Here is a 16,574-nt window from a genome sequence, read left to right on the forward strand (position 1 = left end):
CAGCAAAAAATTATGGCGTCACTGTCGTATGGTAATGAGGAAACCTTCAAAATAAATGCCCACATTTCAAAACATTGCAATGTGAACAACTAATTTAAAAGATATTCAATTTTAATCAATGTCCATTTTTATGGTGCCTATAAGCCTATGCAAAAAGGAATTTATGAAAAGAATTAGAAATATATACAGTACCAGTCAAACGTTTGGACACACCTACTCATTCAAGGGTTTTTCATTATTTTTTACTATTTCCTACATTGTAGAATAATAGTGAAGAAAGACATCAAAACTCTAAAATAACACATGTGGAATCATGTAGTAACTAAAAAAGTGTTAAACAAATCAAAATATATTTTATAATTTAAATTCTTAAAAGTAGCCACCCTTTGCCTTGATGGCAGGGGCTCCTGAGTAGCGCAGCGGTCTAAGGCACAGCATCTCAGTGCTTGTGTAACGGATGTGAAATGGCTAGCTAGTTAGCGGGTACGCGCTAGTAGCGTTTCAATCAGTTACGTCACTTGCTCTGAAACCTAGATGTAGTGTTGCCCCTTGCTTAGCAAGGGGCTCAGGGCCGTGGCCTTTGTGGAGCGATGGGTAACGATGCTTCGTGGGTGACCGTTGTTGATGTGTGCAGAGGGTCCCTGGTTCGCGCCCGTGTTGGGGCGAGGGGACGCCGTAAAGTTATACTGTTACATTGGTGCCGTGACCCGGATCACTGGTTGCTGCGGAAAAGGAGGAGGTTGAAAGGGGGGTGAGTGTAACGGATGTGAAATGGCTAGCTAGTTAGCGGATACGCGCTAGTAGCGTTTCAATCAGTTACGTCACTTGCTCTGAAACCTAGATGTAGTGTTGTCCCTTGCTCTGCAAGGGCCGCGGCTTTTGTGGAGCGATGGGTAACGACGCTTCGTGGGTGTCAGTTGTTGATGTGTGCAGAGGGTCCCTGGTTCGCGCCCGTGTCGGGACGAGGGGACGGTTTAAAGTTATACTGTTACACTTGAGGTCTAACTACAGACACCCTGGTTTGAATCCAGGCTGTATCACAACTGACCGTGATTGGGAGTCCCATAGGGCGGCATGCAGTTGGCCCAGCGTCATCTGGGTTTGGCCGGTGTAGGCCGTCATTGTAAATAAGAATTTGTTCTTAACTGACTTACCTAGTTAAATAAAGGTTACACATGACAGATTTGCACACTCTTGGCATTCTGTCAACCAGCTTCACCTGCAATGCTTTTCCAACAGTCTTGAAGGAGTTCCCACATATGCTGAGCACTTGTTGGCTGATTTTCCTTCACTCTGCGGTCCAACTCATCCCAAACGATCTCAATTGGGTTGAGATCAGGTGATTGTGGAGGCCAGGTCATCTGATGCAGCACTCCATCACTCTCCTTCTTGGTCAAATAGCCCGTACACAGCCTGGAGGTGTGTTGGGTCATTGTCCTGTTGAAAAACAAATGATAGTCCCATTAACCGCAAACCAGATGGGGTGGCATATCGCTGCAGAATGCTGTAAGAGTGCCTTGAATTTTAAATAAATTACATACAGTGTCACCAGCAAAGCACCCCGGACCATCACACCTCCTCCTCCATGCTTCACAGATGCGGAGATCATCCGTTTACCTACTCTGCGTCTCACAAAGACACGGCGGTTGGAACCAAAAATCTCAAATTTGGACTCATCAGACCAAAGGACAGATTTCAACCGGTCTAATGTCCATTGCTCGTGTTTCTTGTCCCAAGCAAGTCTCTTCTTCTTTTTGGTGTCCTTTAGTAGTGGTTTCTTTGCAGCAATTCAGCTATGGAGGCCTGATTCACACAGTCTCCTCTGAACAGTTGATGTTGAGGTGTGTCTGTTTCTTGAACAATGTGAAGCATTTATTTGGGCTTCAATTTCTGAGGCTGGTAACTCTAATGAATTTATCCTCTGCAGCAGAGGTAACTCTGGGTCTTCCTTTCCTGTGGCGGTCCTCATGAGAACCAGTTTCATCATAGCGCTTGATGGTTTTTGCGACTGCACTTGAAGAAACTTTCAAAGTTCTTGAAATTTTCTCGGTTTGGCTGACCTTCATGTCTTAATGTAATGATGGACTGTCGTTTCTCTTTGCTTATTTGAGCTGTTCTTTCCATAATATAGACTTGGTCCTTGTTCAAATAGGGTTATCTTCTGTATACCACCCCTACCTTGTCACAACACAACTGATTGGCTCAAATGCATTAAAAAGGAAAGAAATTCCACAAAACTTTTAACAAGGCACAGCTGTTAATTGAAATACATTCCAGGTGACTACCTCATGAAGCTGGTTGAGATCATTCCAAGAGTGTGCAAAGCTGTCATCAAGGCAAAGGGTGGCTACTTTGAAGAATCTCAAATATAAAATTGATTTTGATTTGTTTAACACTTTTTTGGTTACCACATTATTCCATATGTGTTATCTCATAGTGTATGTCTTCACTATTATTCTACAATGTAGAAAATAGTAAACAATTAAGAAAAACATTGGAATGAGTAGGTGTGTCCAAACCTTTGACTGGTACTGTATATATCTGTAGAATCTATTAATGGTATTATTTCATGGGGGACTGAGGTATAAATACTGAGCAGCAGGATATTATGTTGGCAGCACAATCTAGGATTTGTATTCTTCACAGTAAGTGTGCCCCTACAAAGACGCCAAGCTTGAGAATATCGATTGCTTAGCACTTTAGTGCAGTAAAACTGTTTTTCACAGCATTGCAACCTCCTAATTTGACGTATATAATAGCCAGCAGCACTTTCTACTCCACCCATTCCATTGGTCCCAATGCATTACACAGTAGGCTATTGAATTATTGGGGTAGAAATTGCTGCTGGATATTAAGACAGTCTAAATACAGACCCTACTGAGTAATCCCAACCCCACTTTTAACCTTGGCACAAAATAGTTTTTTCTATATTAGCCAATATGTGATTTATAGGCCTCCAGTGTATTCCATTTGGACCAATGGAATGGGTAGAATATAAAGTGCTGCTGGGTATTATACACGTCACAGAAAGTGGTTGCAATGCAGGGAAAAACAGTTGTACTGCACTAGAGTGCTAGAACAAATCGATATTCCCAAAATGTATCATGTCTTTGCAGGGTGACTCTTATTTTGAAGAATAAAAATTCTCAATCGTGCTGCCAGCATAATATCCTTCTAGTAAAAGACCAGTAATCTTGTCCCCAGGCTTAGTATCTCTGGCTTCTCGGCTATTGCGCATTTGGGCGGAAGTGTAATGCCGCAGGGCTTGTTCGACATTGGAGCTGACAGTGCAAGCCACAGCCTGACTGATCTACAAATTAAACCTTGCATCATAAATAACTAGTATTATTTTTTAAATCAGTCACTATTTACCCACAATGCATCATGTATTTGATGCTCTTGGACGTTCTTATTATACATGAGTGTTTCGAACATGGCCACAGTGGTTTCACTGCCCTTTTCTCCGTACTTTGGATAAAATCGAGAAGTCCGTTCTCCGTGAACAGATAAGTGGTCGAAGAGTGTCAATTTGTTAGTTGGTAAACCGGAGTCCTCCCCTCCTCAATAGTCATCTTTCATCGAGGATAGTCATGCTTATCCTTCTGCCTGAGTCCTTCGCAGAATAGTTTTTATATATATATATATTTGCCACACCCCCTTTGAAGTGGTTGTTGTTTTCTCGACGGGGAAAAGCAAGCACACATTTAAAATGATATACTAATTATCATTTTATCTATAAAATGTCTTGCACAAGCTAAATGTGTTTTGTCACTTTACAAATGTATTTTGTGATTCCACTGTAAACTTTATTTGCCTGATAATGCGTGAGAGGAGAGGAGAGAGGAGCCTCATTTCATAAAAGCGCATGTTCGTCCACATTCCTTCTATCCTCACAACTTCTTCTTGAAACCTTTGACATTTTTCAAAAGGAGGCGAGAGAGGATGCAGGAGTTGAGCAAAGTTAATTGAGAAAAGGCCACTGTCTTTGGTAACGCTAGTTGGCTATTAGCTTGCAAATTCGTGTCTTTCTGCCAGTAAAACAAACTTGATAACAGCATCTTTGAATTCTTCTAAATAAAAGTTCCATGATGTGCCAATCTAATTATTGAACGCAAAAATGTGTTTTGATCGTCATAAATACAATTTAAAAAATAATAAATTACTTAAAGGACTTTTAAAATAGCCTAGCAAGCTTCCAGATCTCTCTCTCCCAAGGGCTTTATTGGCATGGGAAACAGATGTTAATTAACATTGCCAAAGCAAGTGAAGTAGATAATAAACAAAAGTGAAATAAATTATAAAAATAGCACTCACAGAAGTTCCAAAAGAATAAATACATTTCAAATGTCATATTATGTATATATACAGTATACAGTGTTGTAATGATGTGCAAATGGTTAAAGTACAAAAGGGAAAATAAATAAACATAAATATGGGTTGTAATTACAATGGTGTTTGTTCTTCACTGGTTGCCCTTTTCTTGTGGCAACAGGTCACACATCTTGCTGCTGTGATGGCACACTGTGGTATTTCACCCAGTAGATAAGGGAGTTTGTTTTCAAATTATTTGTGGATCTGTGTAATCTAAGGGAAATATGTGTCTCTAATATGTTCATACATTTGGCAGGAGGTTAGGAAGTGCAGCTCAATTTCCACCTCATTTTGTGGGCAGTGTGCACATAGCCTGTCTTCTCGAGAGCCAGGTCTGCCTACGGCACCCTTTCTCAATAGCAAGGCTATGCTCACTGAGTCTGTACATAGTCAAAGCTTTCCTTAAATTTGGGTCAGTCACAGTGGTCAGGTATTCTGCCACTGTGTACTCTCTGTTTAGGGCTAAATAGCATTTTAGTTTGCTCTGTTTTTTTGTGAATTCTTTCCAATGTGTCAAGTAATTATCTTTTTGTTTTCTCCTGATTTTGTTGGGTCTAATTGCGGGGCTCTGTGGCGTCTGTTTGTGAACAGAGCCCCAGGACCAGCTTGCTTAGGGGACTCTTCTCCAGGTTCATCTCTCTGTAGGTGGTGGGTTTGTTATGGAAGGTTTGGGAGACGCTTACTTTTAGGTGGTTGTAGAATTTAACGTCTCTTTTCTGGATTTTGATAATTAGTGGGTATCGGCCTAATTCTGCTCTGCTCTCATTATTTGGTGTTTTACGTTGTACCTGGAGGATATTTTTGAAGAATTCTGCATGCAGAGTCTCAATTTGGTGTTTGTCCCATTTTGTGAATTCTTAGTTGGTGAGTGGACCCCAGACCTCACAACCATAAAGGGCAATGGGTTCTCTAACTGATTCAAGTATTTTCAGCCAGATCCTAATTGGTATGTCGAATTTTATGTTCCTTTTGATGGCATAAAAGGCCCTTCTTGTCTTGTCTCTCAGATCTTTTACAGCTTTGTGGAAGTTACCTGTGGCACTGATGTTTAGGCCAAGGTATGTATAGTTTTTTGTGTGCTCTAGGGCAATAGTGTCTAGATGGAATTTGTATTTGTTGTTCCTGGCGACTGGCCCTTTTTTGGAACACCATTATTTTGGTCTTACTGAGATTTACTGTCAGGGCCCAAGTCTGGCGGAATCTGTGCAGAAGATCTAGGTGCTGCTGTAGGCCCTCCTTGATTGGTGTAACGATTGTCGTCGGGAGAAGGAGAGGAGGACCAAGGTGCAGCGTGGTAAGTGTTCATTATTTTAATAAAACAACTGAACACTGAACAAAACAACAAAAAACGACAAACGAACAGTCCTGTAAGGTGACGAAAAACACTAAACAGAAAATAATCACCCACAACTCAAAGTGGGAAAACAGGCTACTAAATATGGTTCTCAATCAGAGACAACGATAAACCGCTGCCTCTGATTGAGAACCACACATGGCCAAACACAAAGAAATAGACAACATAGAACAACAGACATAGAATACCCACCCACATCACACCCTGACCAAACTAAAAATAGAAACATACAAAGCAATCTACGGTCAGGGCGTGACAGTTGGTGACAGAAGCACCAGATCATCAGCAAACAGTAGACATTTTACTTCAGATTCTAGCAGGGTGAGGCTGGGTGCTGCAGACTGTTCTAGTGCCCTCGCCAATTCGTTGATACAGTTGAAGTCGGAAGTTTACATACACCTTAGCCAACTACATTTAAACTCAGTTTTTCACAATTCCTGACATTTAATCCTAATAAAAATTCACTGTCTTAGGTCAGGTAGGATCACCACTTTATTTTAAGAATGTGAAATGTCAGAATAATAGTAGAGAATATGATTTATTTCAGCTTTTATTTCTTTCATCACATTCCCAGTGGGTTAGAAGTTTGCATACACTCAATTAGTATTTGGTAGCATTGCCTTTAAAATGTTTAACTTGGTTCAAACGTTTTGGGTAGCCTTCCACATTCTTCCACAATAAGTTGGGTGAATTTTGGCCCATTCCTCCTGACAGAGCTGGTGTAACTGAGTCAGTTTTGTAGGACTCCTTGCACACACACACTTTTTCAGTTCTGCCCACAAATCTTCTATAGGATTGAGGTCAGGGCTTTGTGATGGCCACTCCAATACCTTGACTTTGTTGTCCTTAAGCCATTTTGCCACAACTTTGGAAGTATGCTTGGGGTCATTGTCCATTTGGAAGACCCATTTGCGACCAAGCTTTAACTTCCTGACTGATGTCTTCTTTTTTTCTTTCTTCCTGACTGATGTCTTCGATGTTTCTTCAATATATCCACATAATTTTCTTCCTAATGGTGCCATCTATTTTGTGAAGTGCACCATTCCCTCCTGCAGCAAAGCACCCCCACAACATGATGCTGCCACCCCCGTGCTTCACGGTTGGGGTGGTGTTCTTCTGCTTGCAAGCATCCCCCTTTTTCCTCCAAACATAACGATGGTCATTATGGCCAAACAGTTCTATTTTTGTTTCATAAGACCAGGGGACATTTCTCCAAAAAGTACGATCTTTGTTACCATGTGCAGTTGCAATCCGTAGTCTGGCTTTTTTTATGCCGGTTTTGGAGCAGTGGCTTCTTCCTTGCTGAGCGGCCTTTCAGATTATGTCGATATAGGACTCGTTTTACTGTGGATATAGATACTTTTGTACCTGCTTCCTCCAGCATCTTCACAAGGTCCTTTGCTGTTGTTCTGGGATTGATTTGCACTTTTCGCACCAAAGTACGTTCATCTCTAGGAGACAGAATGCAAGGTGTTCCACTCGTTCTTTAAAACTGTCAGAAACAATTATGGGTAACCCTTTAAAGCATTTTAATTGAAGGATCAGATTATACATGTTTATATATCAGTTTGTAGATAGTTAATATATGTGTTATAACATTGTTTGCTTGTTATTTAGCTGCTTTGATTGTCAAGACTGTTCCTGTATTTTTTAAAGAGTAGATGATTTGGCCACTGCCACAGGAAATGTAGCACACATCTAGGCCTACTGTAGCTGTATAAAAGAGAGGAAGTAAAGGGGAGTGAATAGGAAGACACATTTTGACATGAAGATGGTTGGAAGCTGGTTGTTTCTCCTTATCTCTCTCCAAGGATATGAGGCTCCCTCCACCCCCAGTAAGATTGTCCTGTTGGATGCTACACCTGTGATATTAAATATTTATGAATAATGTTAGTTTATTAAACATGTTTAAGACCTGGTGCAATGAAAACACATCTGGCCAATGTACCCTCAACTTTTGATACTGTTTTTGATCTTGTCATAGGAGGATTTATTATAATTGATTGTGTTAATCAGGGAATTCGTTTTAGTTTGTCCCTTGATTTGGTGTAGGCCTACTCTCATTGTGAGTTGGTGGTTTCATGCTCTCAGTTGACAATTATTTGTTATTGTATTTGTAGTTTGTCACGTTTTTGGTTCAACTTTATATTTATTTAGTTTATTACTATTTACCTACTATTAACTTCTGAATTACATAGTAAAATGGCAACATATATAAGTTATTGTAATTATAGGCCTACTCTTTTATAGGCCAATGCCATTTCATACCAGGTACTCTAGCAATTCATGTGATCAAACTATTACATAACCTATATATGGAAACATAAGTTTTTTTTCAATGATGGCCTCTTCTTGGAAACACAAAATACTAAGAAACGGGAACTAAAGACTGTTTCATGTGCCATTTCTATTGCTGCTGTGACACCAAATGTATCCTGCTAGTCTGAGATTGACGTCAACTACTTCGTGGTTTCCTGTAACATGGCCATCCATCTTGTCATATACATTCACATACTGATACAATTATTAATTTAATTCAATGTGATGGTGGAAAAGTACTCTGCAATCTTAGAAAACGGTTATTTGGCTGTCCACATAGGAGAACCCTTTTTGGTTCCAGGTAGAACACATTTGGGTTCCATGTTGACCCCTTTGTGTAAAGGGTTCTACCTGGAACCAAAAGGGTTCTCCTATGGGGACAGCTGAAGAACCCCTTTAGGTTCTAGATAGCACCTTTTTTTCTAAGAGTGTAGTCATGATATACATGAATGTATAAACCCCTTAATATGTTATCTGATTTGTCTCTTAAAAATCTGGTAACATCCAATGTAATTATGCTACTCATCTTGATATCATACCACAGCTCCCCTTTAAAGGATTCAATAGGTTTTCAATAGGCAGGTTTCCATTGACCCAGGTTTATTTGACTAAAGCAATGTCATGAAAATAATGAAAATGGCAGATATAGGAGAAACTATCTAAAGATGAACATTTTTATCTGTTCAACAGGGGTGGATTTTGAGACATGGGAAATACCTGAGACATGAAACAGATATGTGGGAGGGCACATAGGCTTTCGCCAGTTTATTAATGCACAATTTAACTAAATGGGTCATTGAAACACTTCAACCACTACAATTTTATTAGAAACGAGCTATGTTTCCATCCAATTTGCAACAGATCTTCATGTGAATATTCAAAAATCTGCATTAAAAAAGATGTGCATTTTCCCACCAGTGATGTGTTTCCATCAAACTGAATTTTTGCAGATTAAAGTCTGTGCGTATGACATAGTGCACATAAACATGAAGTTTGCCTTTAAATTCACATGTACCGAATGAAAAATACAAGTTAAATGGGTTTCCATCACATTGTCAACTCTACTGATGGTTTTGTCACAAAAACGGTTGCGTTACATAGCAAATGTTCCCACTCTGGTCTTGGCACATGCGGTTTAGGCAACAGCTCGTAGATACATGAGATTATTATGGATAAGAACGATATTTGTATTTGTCAAACGGCAGCCAAGCATCGATCATCATGTCACCAGAATAAGACCCTAGATATTTATTGGAAAGGAGTATCAAGCTCATCACCTTGCACATACACCACCTTGTGAAGTTTATCATAATTTAATTCATCTGTATCCTTATAAATTGCATGCTTTCTCGAGCCGTAGTGGGAGGATCACAGAACATATAATCCTGTGACTCCCAATTTTACTTCGATATGATGGTTATTATATCAATATTTGCGCATAAACGCGTCTCCACAGCCATTTCTCACATAATTCATTTTCCAGACGCACAAAGATTCTACCATGTGTATCTGACAAATTGTCTGTCTGCATTTTAAAATTGTACCGGCATTTCATGTTTCCATCAGCCCCTTCCTGGCTTTTTATGCGTCAGGTAATTCATCCGCATGAAATGGTTAGATGGAAACGTGGTTACTGAAGCGTGATTTATGCGAGATAAAAAAAAACATTTAGTTTGTAACCTCATTACGCCCAGCTGTTTTTATGAGAAGGGTGCAACTGTGGCATGTAATTCAGGGTGTTCATGCATGTGAGCATTCCTGCGGGTGCAGGAACCCCTGTTTATTCATCTATTGGTCCATTTTTAAGTTAGGACAGGCGGGAGGTGGGGGCGCTCCAGTACAGTAGGTGGCGTTAATGCACAGTAATGTTGGATGCCAGCCGCCGATAAACCCCACAGAAGGGGCAAAGGCGACAACTGTAGCTAGCTAGCCGTACAACGGTCAACAGTGTCCTTCACCCCTGCCTGCCGGGCACTGTTTTACCGCAATTCTGTTAACGACGCTGAGGGCAGATGGGCGCGAAGGACATTCTCTACCCGTGTCGCTCCAGCTAGCTAGCAAGGAGTACTCCAGTAGGCAGTGGCGAAAAAACTCCGATAATAATTATTTGGGGCCTTACTGCTATTAGCCCATACAAATACATTGAATAACAGATTCCCTACAGAAATTTGTTCTGAAGTGTCTGTCCTATATCTGAGAGATATAAGGACCGGGAAACATTTCTTATTTGTTGTTTTTTTTTACATGTATTTAACCCCTTATTTTTGGCACTAAACAGTCTCCATATGTATACTTCAATAAATGTTTTTGACTGGTAGCGGGGGACCTTCAGACAAGTCTTGTGAGACCAGTGGGCGTCCTAGAAACATGTACATGTTCGTGAGAGTCTAACCTTTACACAGAGGGGTCATATTAATAGAAGTTGGCATATCGGCTGGACCAACTTCAGTCCCAAGACGCTTGTGGGAGACATCTTTCCATAGAGTCATCATAATAATTTTGTAGGCCAAACCGTTCGGACCCTACAGACGATTTTGTGATAAGATCGATTTTCGGGATGTCTCAAGGTCTGACAAACACCGCTCTAGCTCTGTCACCGACGATGCGGAAGTGTTACATAGGCGGATGCAGTGGATTTTAATGCATCCAATGAAAAGAAAACATATCTCTAGCTTAAATTGAGAGATATTTATATTGAGGATGTTTGTATTACGCTAATTAGATGTCCGCGCAGGTGCAGAAATCGACCTTAGGAGGTTTGAATGGAAACACAGCAAATGTCTGATGCTTTGGCAGATGTAAACTGCCTGATCATTAACCTGGATTATGTCAACTGCACCTGGAGTGAACAGGGGAGTCCAGAGGTCAACTACACCTTCTTCCACAAAAGGTTCGTGCAATGGCAGTACCCTGTCTTACTTTCAACATATGTGTTGGGCGATGGGTGTTGAGCTCTTTGGTACAAAATGCTTGCCGTGCATCAATGTGATGGATGCTACACATTGAACATGAAGAGCAATAGTCATCTTACTTTAGGCTTTTTAAATTGTGTTTTTCCTATTTCAATCTTCATTTGATGTGTCGTTAACATTTGACCCTCGTTAATGCTTTTTCTGGTGAAGCTTTACCCTCCTGTTAACCTGTCAGTTGAGATGAACAAAGACCCAGAGCTGAATCTGTACTGGAACAACAGCAAGAACACCTACTGCATTGAGAGTGAAGTTCGCTACAGAATAAACAGCGAGAAGTGGAAGGTGGGGATGGGTCAGGACTCAGGAGTTGGACCACTTTTTGGACACTGTAGCCTACTGGTCATTTTTCAGCAAAATACTGGACAAATGTTTGAAAAAACTATCTCTCTCTCCTCCACTCTCTCTTTGTTCCTTTCTTCAGACATCTACTCCAAGCAAGGAACAGAAGTATGCTGTGGCTTTTCCATTAAAGAGCAGTCGGTATGAGTTTCAAGTGAGAGCACGAACAAACAACGAATGTGGTGAGTCCAAGTTCTGGAGTGAATGGAGTCAGCCCATTCAATGGGATTCCATGAAGGGAAATAACTTCACAGGTAAATACATACAAAATCTCTGCTTTGCTTTATGGTTATAAAGTTGTGCTCAGACTTCTGTCAGGACTTTGTCATGCCAACCTTTCTCTTTGGCCTAGACATATCTGGCAGCTCAATGTCTGTGTGGAAGCCAGTACTGTCATTAGTGGGTACCATGACACTCTTCATATTGGCCTGCATGCTGGTCTACAGGGAAAGGTGGGTTTGCCAACAGAAGTTAACACCACACTTACACCCCAAATAAAGACTAAAATCAAGAGGTATAGTTTACATTATAAAAAAATCTAAGTCTCCTCCATTCTTCCTCTGAAAAAAAGTGATACTCTGAATTTGAACTGAACCTATCTCTTTGTAGAGAATGACTGAGATTCATCCTCATTCCCATTGTGACTAATCCAGGCAAGAACCTGGAGGACCTTCTTGACAAGGACACTGTAGAGGTACTATTTATCACTGGTTGCTCTTTACCATTCACTGCACTTCATTATAATCTTTGTATCTTACAAGTGGTACTGTTATCTACAGTGTAAATCAAATCTCTTATTACATAACCTCTACCTTTGAAGGCCTGGCTTCACATCTCCGAAGGAGTTTGCTTCCAGCCTAACTTCACTGAGATTGCCTGTCCTGTTCGTGAGTACAGTCTGGTTCCCCCAAACTGGCAGCGTCAGTGAATCTGTGAGCAACCTCTCCACCCCAACAGACCAGTCAGATTTCCTGTCCATGTGTTCCTCCTCAGCTTCCACTTTTCCTGCCACAAGTGAAAATGAACAAGCTGGTATTGAATGAGAGTTCCAAAGGTCTAATAATGCTTTATAATTTGTTTTACAATACAAAACATCCACATACAAACTACAACATACAGACACACACAAATATCCACAACATCACCCCTGCCCAGACAACACCTGTTCACACCCCCATCTCCAGCATCACTCTCTGCCACATGGCCTCAAACTGCACCATTTTGTTTCTCTCCATCACCCACTCACTTTCAACATTCAGATAATAAAGCATTTGACCTTTCCATTGTGTTAACAATAGAGGATTGGTTGATTTCCAGTTAAGTAAACGTTTTTTCAAGATAATTGACGAGGAAAGTATTGTCCAACCCATCTGGTATCTCATTGCACTCTCATCCGCCATGTCTGGAAATATGCACAGAGGGATTAAAAGTACATTTACATTGTAACACTTCTGACAGCCAACATTCTAACTCCGCACATAATTTTTGGACTCTACCTTTGTGCTGCAGATTCTATACATTAGTTTATACTGATTTAAGCATACATTTATCTTAACAGTAATTTCATTAGTTTGTTCCAACATTCCCTCTATCTTGTGCCAATATCAGTTCTTTTTAAGTCTTAGTTTAAATATATATTTTTTGCTTTATAGCGCATGTCAAACTCATTCAACAGAGGGCTGAGTGTCTGCGGGATTTTGCTCCTCCCTTGTACTTGATTGATGATATAAGGTCACTGATTAGTAAGGAACTCCCCTCACCTGGTTGTCTAGGTCTTAATTGAAAGGAAACAAATTAAAACCAGCTGACACTAGGCCCTCAGTGGAATGAGTTTAACAATACAATAGCCTATAATTTAACAAATTATAGGCTATTGTATCTTGTGGAATTGAGTGGAACAGCTGACTCTTTGAATATTATCATGCTTGTAATAGTATGTTGTTGCATTTTTGTTTACAAGCAGGTGGCTACTGCTATAGGCCAGGATTTCCCAACCTCGGTCCTGGGGCCCCACCTAGGTGCATGTTTTGTTTTTTGGCCCTAGCACTACACAGCTGATTCAAACAGCCAACTCATCATCAAGCTTTGATTATTTAAACCAGCTGTATAGTTCAAGGACAAAAACCAAAACGTGCAGCCAGGGGGGCCCCGGGACCAAGTTTGGGAAACCCTGCGTAGGCAACCCTGTTCCTGGAATGCCACAGGTACTGCAGGATTTTGTTCCAACTAGGCACTATGCCTGACCAACTGAGCTAATTGATTAGTTCAATGGTCTGCTAAATGACTTAAATGTAAATGTAATTGCCCAAATCCAACACACCTGATCTTCCAGCTCAGTTAAATCAAAGACATGGTCCAGGACCAGGGTTGCCTACCCCTGGGCTACTGAATAAATTGTTAAGCCAGACAAAATTGATTCACTGTTTAATGAATTTTCCCCCCAGAAAAGTGAGGCGAGTGAGCAAAAAATAACCAACTGGTGGATAAGAAATAACAGTACTTTATCACATTGTGGCTTCAAGAGTTATTCCATGCGAAAATAATGCAGATGTTACAATGTTGAGAAAGAGGGTCAATCTTTCTGGTCAGCCAAATAAAAAAATACATAAATCCAGCCATAGAGTATAGCCTATCATCATCAAAATAAAAATGTTGTTAACATGCACAATTAGAACTCATACACAATTAGAGCAAGTTTAATTTATTTCGAGCCCAGTAACTTTGCTCACCGCATCCTCCTTTGATTGTCTCGTCTGGCTGCCACGAAAAGCTCCCACCTTGGAGACAGTCGATAACATCATTGTGGAGCTGCTGATCTGCACGAAGTGTGTGCGTGCAACTGGCGATGTACTTTGCTGGACATGCTAGCTGTTCTCGGCAGTGCATCATCACTTCAAACGCATTCGGTCTTGGGGTTATCGGTTTGCCTACTACTACTGGTAGTGACGGTAAAATGTAAGTTACGAATCGCAAATCACCATACAGCTGACACACTTCGATTTCATCAATAATTTTGACTTCACTTTGTTTTTCACAAATACGATCAACTTGCACTGCGTCTTTGCTGATGAATGTCCTCATCTCTGTCAATTGGTTCAATGACATTGTTGTTTCGTCTAACAATCGCTTCTCAATGATCTGAAAATTATGCATTAACCGACTGTTTGTTTATAATTAGGGACGTTGCACGTTTAACCTGGACAAAAATAGTATTTATTTGTTCAGCCATGATGGCATGTGCAAGTGGGTTTCACTGTCCAATCTGAGGCTCGAACATGATCTGAGCGCGTGATGTTGCTGTTTGGTGTCTTGTATGGAGGGCCAAGATGACCAAAATCAAAAATTAATGAAAACATAAATAAATCTATTTTGTCCGTTTTGGTCCTCCATAGTCTAGGTCTTTAATTGAAAGGAAAAAACAAAAACGTGCAGACACTCGGCCCTCTGTGAAACGAGTTTGACACCCATGCTTAGCTATCAACCTCAGATCCAGAGGGAATGCATACATTTTCATACTGTTATAAGTTTCACTGGGCTTAATTTGTTTGGTTATTTTACTCCTAAATTTCAATACATTTCTCTGTGAATTGTGTTTGAGTTCAAACTGTGTAATTTATATTATATTTAGTTAGTTTTATCCTTTATCCCTGCTCTCTGAGGCTCCCCAGAGGTGAGAATGTCAGACTAGACTGGGCTCTGACAAAGACAAAAATATCAGTAGACCACAGTAGAAAAATGTTAATCTAAAGTTTGAGGTGTTTGAATCCAGAATGGGCAGACCCAGACCCAGAGCAATATAGACTGGGCGTACCCATCACCAGAGTCACTTAAATAGAAGGATGAGACGCTTGTGTTTCCACTCTAACTATAGGATTTGTTGTCCACAGAGCAGAACGGCGGACTGTCAAGCTCTTGCGGTCCCCTGTCTTCCTCTCTTTGGATTGATGGATATATCTCATTCTTTGAATATTTTTTAAAATATTAGATGAGGGGCGTTGACGTCAACCGCCTGTATATACAATGAGTGAGACGCTATGGTAGCCTCATGAATATGCATAGATCCTCCCTCTGCAATTGGATCCTGGACTTCCTGATGGGCCGCCCCCAGGTGGTGAGGGTAGGGAAAAACACATCCGCCATGGTTACCCTCAACATGTGGGCCCCTCAGGGGTGAGTGCTTAGTCCTCCTGTACTCCCTGTTCACCCTTGACTGCGTGGCTGTGAACGACTCCAACACCGTCATTAAGTTTGCCGACGACACAACGATGAGACAGCCTATTGGGAGGGGGTCAGAGACCTGGCAGTGTGGTGCTACGACAACAACCTCTCCCTCAACGTCAGGAAAATAAAGGAGCTGAGCATGCACCCATTTACACCGACAGGGCTGTAGTGGAGTGGATCGACAGCTTCAAGTTCCTCTGTGTCCACATCACTAAGGACCGATCATGGTCCAAATACACCAACACAGTCGTTAAGAGGACATGTCTTCCCTCTCAGGAGGCTCAAAAAAGGTTTGGCATGGGCCTCAGATCCTCAAAGTTATACAACTGCACCAACGAGAGCATCTTGACCACCTGCATCACCACTTGGTATGGCTACTGCTTGGCATCTGACCGTAAGGCACTACAGAGCGTATTGCGTACGGCCCAGTACATCACTGGTGCAGAGCTCCCTGCCATCCAGGACCTCTATACCATGCGGCGAAGCTGATGGCCATACTGTTGGCCTTGTAGTGGGTGGAGGAAGTCAAGCCAGACAGAGTAGTTATTTGCTCTGATTCATGTGCAGTGTTGATGAGTCTGCAGTCCTTTAGCTCACGTAGCAGACAAGACCTGCTTTATGATGTACTACAAACCCATGGCAGGATTAGACAGATGGGTAAACAGATAGAGGGGAACGAGGGTTAGAGAGGAACAAGGCAGTTGATGTACTTTTTAAACAAGCACTTAGTAGTGGGGATGTTGTAGTTTCAATGAGCAAGGCAGAGGCAAGAAGCCTGATATGGACAGTGATGGTGCAGAGATGGCAGGAGCAGTGGAATAGAGATACTAAGAGCAGGCATTTATTTCAAGTACAGAGGAAAGTTGGGGAGGACGGCAGGAAGCGACAGAAGAGAGGAGGCTATTTTTACAAGTAGGTGGGACAAGCTGGTTGAATAAGACTTTAAATGTGATAGGATAGCATATAACAGGAAAGTGTGATTAATGTCAGGAAATAGA

General features: G+C 41.2%; 1 pseudogene; it reads left to right on the top strand.

Annotated features, from left to right (window-relative positions):
- Window positions 1–7,490: 7,490 nt before the first annotated feature.
- On the top strand, window positions 7,491–12,398 carry LOC120021081 (annotated as a pseudogene).
- Window positions 12,399–16,574: the final 4,176 nt, after the last annotated feature.

This window comes from Salvelinus namaycush, chromosome 26 (genome assembly GCF_016432855.1).
Source record: "Salvelinus namaycush isolate Seneca chromosome 26, SaNama_1.0, whole genome shotgun sequence".
Classification (NCBI taxonomy): domain Eukaryota; kingdom Metazoa; phylum Chordata; class Actinopteri; order Salmoniformes; family Salmonidae; genus Salvelinus; species Salvelinus namaycush.